We start from the raw sequence: 9,390 nt of genomic DNA, 5'->3' as shown, positions 1-9,390 counted from the left end.
TTTGTGCAAACTCCTCCTAGGGAAATGTTAAGAAAAATTCCAATCCAGGACAAGTTAGGCGCATATCCAATGTCATGCTACATTGAGAAGGAATAGTCTCCCGCTCGAACGGGGAGCTCGTAGGCTAATGGAGAATGTACCATTTTTGACCATTTATTTCTCAGATACTACCAAGACCCGCCTGTCTGCCAGGCACATCAACTCTCCCACACACACACAATGTACAACAAACACAAACAGTTTGCAGAGCTGTGCTTCATTGACATAATCATGCCAGCCATGCATCACGCCTCTTTTAAATAATAATTAATAATAATAATTCCTTACATTTATTATAGCGCATTATCAATGACTCAAAGCGCTTTACATATACACACATTGCACATCATACATGCAATGGTCAGATACTGTGGACAATACCCACAGGAGCAAGTTCAGGTGAAGGGTCTTGCCCAAGGACCCACCAGCTTTACAGACGCAGCAGCGGCGGGTTTCACCCCTTGATCTGATGATCATTGCACAGCGCACTGCGCCACACCGTCCATCTTCACGCCTCGAGGTCATCGAGGCGCTTTTACAAGTATACATTGGTATTATACATGTACTGTGGACAATACCCACAGGAGCAAATCCGGGTGAAGTGTCTTGCCCAAGGACACAACGGCCTGACGCAGTGGCGGCGGGAGCGGGTTTCGAACTGGAGTTCCCCAGCACTCCCCCTTGATCTGATGATCAGATGCACAGACCACTGCGCCACCCGTCCCCAAACATTTTAAACATCACTGTTGGCTGAAATCGACTCCGGAGAATACGTCACTGTATCCTTGGTTATAGCTCTACCAGAGACACTCCTCTCTCCTCTACATCAGTGTACCCTCGGTTATAGTTCCTCCAAAGAGACTCCTCTCTCCTCTAAATCAGTGTATCCTTGGTTACAGCTCCTCCAGACAGCCTCCTCGATAATCGATCCTCGACGAGCCTTTAGAGACATTTGTTTTCCTTTGAGATGGTGCGCCGATATCCATTTCCTGGTCGCTGCCGGAGGACCTGGGAGTCAGGGACGTGAAAATCATAGAAATCACAAACGGCTCATTCCGGAGGACTCGCGCGCGTCTGCTTGACGCCGGGACGACCAGCCGCCCTCCCGACAGGCGCACAGACGCGAGGGCCCGCTCATCACTGCACGCACATCTGCGGCCGCAGTTTTAATTTATTATGTGAAGCACTCTATGGTTTCATGAAAAATATCTACTTAGATGTCTCCTAAAGCATACAAATAAAGTGTGTAATGTAGGCCTGTTGCATATATTATTGAGCGATATATATTATACACACTGTTCTGATTAGTGAGTAAACAAACGGTAAAGGGCAGAAAGTCTGATGCACATTTGATCATCTTAAATAACTTATAATCACAACTGTGCTTCGTTGACATAAGTCCAGCCATGCGTCACGCCTCTTTTAAACATCACTGTTGTTAGGATTATGTTTTAAACAGGACCCAGGCGCAGGCAATGACTGAAGATGTTTGAATGGTTTATTGTTCGGAGACTCAGGCAGGTTTGGTGACTATGGAGGTCCGGAGTGGAGGTAAGCAGTTCAGGCTGGACTGAGAACAAGGCAGGCAGGTATGGTGAAGGAAGAAGCAGGCAGATTGTCTGGAAGATCTGGTGGACGAAGGCCGAGGGATTGCACTGGAAACACAAGGAGAAAATAATTACAAAAAGTACAGAATAACACGCAGACAGGATAACTGAATGGAGCAGCCAGGAGGATGTAATACCACTGGTGTAGAAAACAATCTGGTGGTGAGTTGCTGGGAGACATGGAGTAGATACGCTGGGTCCTGATTGGCTTGATGAGGGACAGCTGAGTCGGACGGCCAGGTGAGAGCAATCAGACTGCTGCCTGCAAGGGAAACCACCAGAGGTGTGGACTCGAGTCACCAATTTGATGACTTGAGACTCGACTTGACAAAATCACAAAACACTTGCGACTCGACTTGGACTTGAACACCAATGACTCAGGACTTGACTTGGACTTGAGCCTTCTGACTTGATAATTTAACTCAAGAGGTCTCCAACACGCCGATCGCGAGCTGCCGTTATAAGAGCAGAATCTTCAGCTGCTCCTACTCTTGCTGAGAATCCTTGCAGGCAGGGGCGGGTCTTTATTTAGCTGGGCCACCATGCGGCCAATCATATGCCAGGACACACTAGGATCATACCATTATGTGAAAGAAGGGTGGGGGGCACAGCAGGTGTAGTGGTACAGGCCAGCTGCACAGAGCGACGGGGAGACGGATTTAAATGCAAGCGCGTCGGAAAAAGTCAAGAAATGAGCGAAAACCGAAAAAAGAAGCAGCGTCTGGCTGCTTTTCAATTATATTGGAGAAAGCAGAGTTGAGTGCAGGATTTGTAAAATGAAAATAATCTTTTTTGGTTACCTTTATTTTGGTAACCACTCAGGATTTACTGTCAGAGGTGGGAGAACTTCAGATCTTGAGTAAAAGTACCAGAGTTTTGGAATACTCGGTTACAATAAAAAGTCCTGCATTCAAAATGTTACAAGTAAAAGTACAAAAGTATTACCATCAAAATATAGTTAAAGTACCACCTGCAGAGAGATCTAGATTCAGGTGTTCTTTTCCCCATAGAGACCGCCTCGCTGCACATTATCCCTTGCATAAAGATAGATTGTGGGTCCCTTATAACATGTTGTACACAGTGGAAATAAACATTCTGGTTTCCTCAACATCAGGGATCTTATACATTAAACTCCTTCTGAATCAAACCGTCACGGTAGCCTTACCTTACTGATCCCTCTTAAAATAGAAGAAAAACATGTTACTTCACCAGCAGAGAGAAAATTGATTATTCAATTATGAATGTGACTAATAAAGAGCAGTTTGATTATTAAGTATTATTCTGTTGATCGATGTCATTACATTTGGTGAAATGCACATAAGGACTTGTTTAAGACTCCTTTTGTCAAAGTTTAGGACTTGACTTGAAGCGCAAAGACTTGAGACATGACTCGGACTTGCAAAACAATGACTTGGTCCCACCTCTGGAAACCACACCCCCTCCACCCACACACACAGGGGAACAAACAGGGACACACAGGGACACAGTTTGGGGCGTGACAACTGTTGGCTGAAATCGACTCCGGAGAATACATCAGTGTATAACTATAGAATACATTATTTTGCTTCAGGGAAGAAAAATAAAAAAGATGTGGAAAAAAAGTTTTGTGTTAGTTTTTAGTCGGCTACTTTTAACGTGACGCACAACAACACAAGTAACTGACATGGCGCAAAAACGTATCTCGGAATTTGTTATCTCTAAAAACGCTAGATCTGCTAAATCATGTGCATAATCTGTATACTGGTCAATAACATGTTTGTGGTATTTTAATTATTATTTTATGGTTATTGCTGCTGCAGCCGTGCATAATCTGTGTAATATGTAGCCAATAAATTCCACAACGTTGGTAAAATAATATTTTGTGTGTGCTCGCGTGCTCTATAGTGCTCGTAACGGCCCCTACACACAGCGGCGTGCATTGAAGCTTCAACGCTTCTGCCCATTCACTTTCAATGGGGTGACGTGACGCTTCGCCAAACTGCATTGTGGGAGCAAAGCGTAGCCAATCGAATCATATGCCAGTAGAAGCTCTTGCCAATCAAACCGCTGCTTGTGTGTCTGGGGCGGGAGATCCATGTGATTGGTTGTTGGTCGAGCGTCAGACATGCCCGCCGGCAAGCTTCAACGCACGCCGCCATGCAGGGGCGGACTGGGGGGGGAAAGTGGCCCGGGGATTAATTGACAGACAGGCCCACTTAATGCGCGGCATGTATCGGCCGGCCGGCGACGAAAGTATGTCACTTAACAAAAAACCCTATGCCTTTAATGTTATGTTGGACCATTATTCATATAGTAATCACATTACCTGAGCCCTTGAGTTGCCTAGAGCAAAATAGTTACAGCATATATTTAGTGATTTTAATGTTAACAGATCATTGATGCAATAACATTTGGACCTAATTTGCCTGACTTGACACATGGAATAAAACATGGGCGTAGGAAGCATCCTCAATGTGGGTGAGACAATTTAACAGGGGGTGTGGGCAGGTGGTGGACCTCACCTCCTCTAAGGGGGTTCGGGGGCATGCTCCCCCGGGAATTATTATTTTTTTAAATGTTGAAGTTAAATGCATCAATCTGGTCCATTTTGAGAGCAAAATTAGGGACTAAATCTATGGCAGTCAGTATAGGGGCTTGGACTGTGAGCCGTTGGGTCGCCGGTTCAAGTCCCCGACCAGACCTACATTTGGAGTGTGGACTTCTACTTGGAGAGGTCCCAGTTCACCTCCTGCCCTGCCGTGGTTCCCTTGAGCAAAGCACCGGACATTCCCCCACCCCCATAACTCCCATTGCTCCACGGGCGCTGTACAATAGCTGCCCACTGCTCCTAGTACTAGACTCCTGGTACTAGGATGGGTTAAAAGCAGATAACACATTTCACTGTGTGTGCTGTGTGCTCTGCATGTGTGACCATTAAAGACGGTTTCATCCCTCTCAATTCTTCTTCTTCTTCAACACCCATATAAAACAGAACTGTAAACAGATTTACTTTTTCTTTCAACATTTATTTGAACAGCAAGTGGAGGCAAAAGTGACTGCACCCAAAACAATAAACCTGCTAGCTAACTAGCCTAAACTCAATAACAGAATGTGGGCAACACATTCTTCTCCACAGCCGCACGACCTCTGAGTCAGACGTCACTTCCCCCTTTTCTATCCTACGGGTACAGCCACTCCCCCTGAACCCCGAAGCTGCTCAGTATCCCTACAGGCAGCCCAGTTTATTTGTAAGAGTGTTATTGGTTCGCTCACATTTGAGCTCAGGCATGTTATTGATAATAATAATAATAATAATTCATTTATTTTATATAGGCGCCTTTCAAGGCTCTCAAGGTCGCCGTTGATCAGATATTCAGCCTGCTGGTCAGTGGAAGCATGCCCTTTGCTGTTTGGGGAGTGTGTCACATCGATTTGCAGTAGATTGTTTGTTCAACTATCTTGTAGCAGAAACTGTGATTCTGGAATGCTTTCTAGTGGGCAACAGAATAATATGTACGTCTCTTACCCACAACATTACATCTGCTGATGGAGTTTGTCTCTGGCCCAGTATCACAGGTCTAAGCCATCTGAAGCCCAAGGACACAGGACACAGACCTGCCAAGGGAAGGATGACAGACTCACCTATCATGAACTATAGGTCTGAACTTCAAAAACATCTCAAACCATTTCCTTTGTTTTCCTTTCCATATGTTCCATCTTTCAACTGCCATTCCTTTGTTTCTTTTCCTTTCCATATATTTTCTTCTTTTTCTTTCCATACTCATAAAAAGAGTGGGTCTTTTTAGTCTGAATTAAATCATCTTTTAAGATGCACTTGTGTTCTGTGCTGAGACGGCAGTGTTCCCAAACAGGACACAAACTTTAGTGATGGAGGCTGTGTGTGGTGGTCATCGTGCTGCACCCTCATTACACTTAGCATGAACCTCTCCATCAGGGAAATGAGCCCTAGGCTAAACGCACTCTGAAGCTTCTTTTTTCAACCCTGGCCTAACTGGGTTCTTTGCCAGGGGGGAGCAGACATTTAGCCTTGCTGTCTTTAGGCATGTGTGTGGTGGGCATGAAAGGACCTACATTTAACTTGAGTAAGATCTCTGTCTTTCACAATGCAAACAGACAAGGCATCCTAAGTATCTTGTAAAGTCAAACACTCTTTAAAACATCTGATTTTGAGTTGTATCTCAGATGAAACAAGTTGGGTTTGAAATGTCACAAGTTTTTCATTTGTACTATTTTAAAGATGGATAATCTTTTTCAAGGAATATTCTTACTTGATTTTAGAAAACGCATTTGTTTGGAAAATCACCAACTAACATCAGAAACAGAACACTTTTGAGAAACATTTCCTGATTCCAGTGTTCAAAATATGTTTTCCCAGCTAATTACAAGATCTCACTTATCTAATATGGCATCTTATTAAAACAATTATTTTACTTGATTTTGGATTAGCATCTTTTCCAGTGCATAAAAATATACTTGAAAAGAAGATCTTACCAAATTGTTTCTGCACAGTCTTGGATCAGGATGTGTCTGCTCTGCGACTGTTTGGCCAGAATGAACAGGTTCCACCTACGTGCGGCCACCACCACCAAGCGCTGAAATCACTGTCAGAGAGCTCCCACCACCCACCTCCAGCTCCAAGACTGAGATGTCATCACCGTTGGAAGGCAGAACGCACGTGGAGCTGCCTGTGTCAGGACCAGGCCTCATGCTAGCTCTGCTCTATTTTTAGCCTCTGAAGATTGAGTCACATTTTGGTTGGCTGAACCTTCCGAACTTTAATAAACAACATCATGGAAATCTGTGCACTCATATGAATATGAATATGGTTTATCATAACGTTGGATTGTATTTGCATGTATTCGTTGGTTCAATCCCATCGTAAACCTGAGCAGTCAGGTGATCAGAAAATACACAAACCATACTGGTAAACAAAACACAACATTTTCAAATATATTTATTGGCATGTTGTCTTTCAAACACAACAACAGACGTGGAAAGTAACGAAGTACATTTACTCAGGTACTGTACTGTGTACAATTTGAGATAATTTACTTGAGTATTTCCATGTACATGTAATGCTACTCTGTACTTTAACTCTACTACAATTCAGAGGTAAATGGTGTACGTTTACTCCTCTACATGTATTTCATACCTTTAGTTACTTTACAGATGTGGATGAATGATGTGAAATCTAACCAAGTGTTAAATCAGACTTTAGTTCCACCTGGAGTAAATCCACAAGCTACCCTGCAGTCTACAAAGTCATTCAGACTACTGTAGCTGCAGCTTTACCAGCTTTGAGAACACTTTCATGATCAATCATTATAACACATATCATATATATTATTCTGAAATGGACCAATCTGCACAACGACTACTTTTACTTTTGGTACTTTAAGTATATTCTGATGATAATACTTTTCTACTTTTACTTGAGTAACATTTGAATGCAGGACTTTTACTGTAACAGAGTATTCCTTCCTACACTCTGATACTTCTACTTTTACTTAAGTATAAGATCTTGAGATCTTTTTCCACCTCTGCACAACAAGACCTATCAGCCTGTCCTCCTACAAAAAACGACCATATAGGTCGATTGTTCAGCAGCTAAATACGACCCAGTCACGTTTGAAAGTGTAGCACCTCTAGTGGTCGTGTAAGAAACAATATGCTCCCGTCGATTGCAAACGCTCCAGAGGGTCGTTTATTTACAAATAACCCTCTCTGGAAAATCCTAAATTGTGGAATAGTTTGGCCATTAAAATGCTTTTTGATTAGATTTCTAGCGAGAAGTGTATATTGTACTTTTAGAATCTATGTCCAGTGGATGTGTAGAATCTATAGCAGGGGTGGGGAACCTTTTTCCTCTCAAGGGCCATTTCAATTTATTCAACATCCTCCGAGGGCAACCTCTTAATAGGAGGATATGCAAAACAGACAAACTAATAAGGCTGAATTTTACTCAGGTGTGACTAAAGTCTGATTTAAGGGTTGTTTATATTTCACATCATTAATCAGAATCTGAAAAGTAACACAAATAAATGTAGTGGAGTAAAAATACCAGGTTAACCTCTGAATTGTAGTGGAGTAGAACAAAGTAGTACATGCTGCTGTAACAAAAACATTTCATCTCATCTTAAGATGATGGATGGCTTCTGCCATATTTGCAAAATGTGCCTCTGAACCTTGACAAGTGCCAGACCTAATGTCAATAATCAGCATTGTAAACATGACACAAGGTGGCGCCATATCCATGTCATTCATGTCAGTGAATGTACTTTGAATGTACCCTCTGTATGTGTTAAGTAAATAAAGTTGCCTTGCCTTGAATGAAATTCACGCAACTCTTAATATTAGATACTGTGTTTTTAAGTGGTGATGGAGATTATTTGTTGACCCTTCTTTAAAGGATATTTTGCCTTTACAAATTGTGCGCTTTTGCACTGCCTGGGTTTTGGTTGAAGTGCATCCAAATGCTGCTGCGTTTTCGCGTTTGGCTCATTTTCCATCCGAAGAACACGTCGTCTACCTGTCCTGTAGGCTACCACATGTTATGACCTCTCTCGCGCGTATTCCGTTAAGACCAACCCCATCTCACTCCTCGTGCTGAAACCTACCAATCAGAGTAGGGGCGGGTCTTCACAGAATACGTTTGGGGAACAAAATCAAGCTTTTTAAAAGGCGAGTGGATTTTGGCAGGCAGTGAGTGCGGACCAACGATTGAACGATAACAAGAACGGCTCTCACCAAGTAGGACTCGGTTCGTACCAAAGAGCTGTTCAAAAGAATCGGCTCGTTCGCGACCGACACATCACTAACGCGTAGCCAAAACCGGAAGCTGCGATAACTCTGGTGGCTTCCATTAGCAGCTAATTGTTATTAACCTATGGATTAACCTTCAGCCGCGTTGTTATCGTTTTAATGCCATTGAATACGACTTTTGATCAGAATAACAGCTAAGGTGAGACGATGTCCCGTTTTTGCTCCGTAATGCTACATGTTGTGATGTCTGTGTTTGCTTCCCCTGTCGCGAGTTCTAATCACTCAGTGATTATACTATACCAATATAATCTGTGGAGTCTCAGCTTTAATCGGATATCTTGTATGTGCAGTTACGATAAGTAATAAGGGTATCTTTATCTTGAGTTCTGTGCCAGGGGTAATTTAGATGCTTCTTATGAGACTTGTGTTTTGTTTTGGTAAAAATGGTTTGTAGCGTCAGTTAGCTGAGATTCTTCCCGTTAATCTGGTATAACACATTAATAGGTTTTTAAATATTAGGATCCCCTGATCTTTCAGTGTTGTGAAGAAAGTAAAAAAAAGACCCGCCGAAGGGGTCTTTGGGGCTTAACAGGTTAATATCTTTGGACGTCCTGCACTAAACTGTTTTATTGTAGAGATCCCTACAGTATCTTCTTGGTATTTTCTATTCTCTATTTCTATCATTGACCCCTATTTTGTATGTAGGCTACTCTTAATATTTAAATGTTATCATCAAATATAACTTATTCAACAACTAAATTCAATGACGTGCTTTAACCACTAGGCGGTGCAGGTTAAAAAACCAGTGGTCTCGTGAATAAAATATAATAATATGAAACATCATATTTTTATTGACTTTATTGTGAAATTAAAACAGAACGGTAAAGGAAAAATACAGTTTCAGTCTCTCAATTGTGACCTGCTCTATCAAAATCAGTCGCATTGACCCGAAGACACATTTTGAGTTGTATACACTGCTGGA

At 42.5% G+C, this 9,390-nt stretch overlaps 1 long non-coding RNA gene across 1 annotated transcript; it reads right to left on the bottom strand.

Annotated features, from left to right (window-relative positions):
- Positions 1-1,481: 1,481 nt before the first annotated feature.
- Positions 1,482-6,259, bottom strand: LOC117439568 (uncharacterized). The gene is made up of 4 exons (XR_004551172.1): positions 6,138-6,259; positions 5,152-5,240; positions 1,784-1,908; positions 1,482-1,694 (listed from the first exon to the last, which is right to left on the bottom strand). It is a non-coding gene; the product is annotated as an uncharacterized lncRNA (long non-coding RNA).
- Between the last annotated feature and the right edge of the window lie 3,131 nt (positions 6,260-9,390).

Source organism: Pseudochaenichthys georgianus, chromosome 24 (genome assembly GCF_902827115.2).
Source record: "Pseudochaenichthys georgianus chromosome 24, fPseGeo1.2, whole genome shotgun sequence".
Lineage (NCBI taxonomy): Eukaryota > Metazoa > Chordata > Actinopteri > Perciformes > Channichthyidae > Pseudochaenichthys > Pseudochaenichthys georgianus.
The sequence above is the reverse complement of the archived record's forward strand: the minus strand, read 5'-3'. Positions and strand labels throughout refer to the sequence as shown.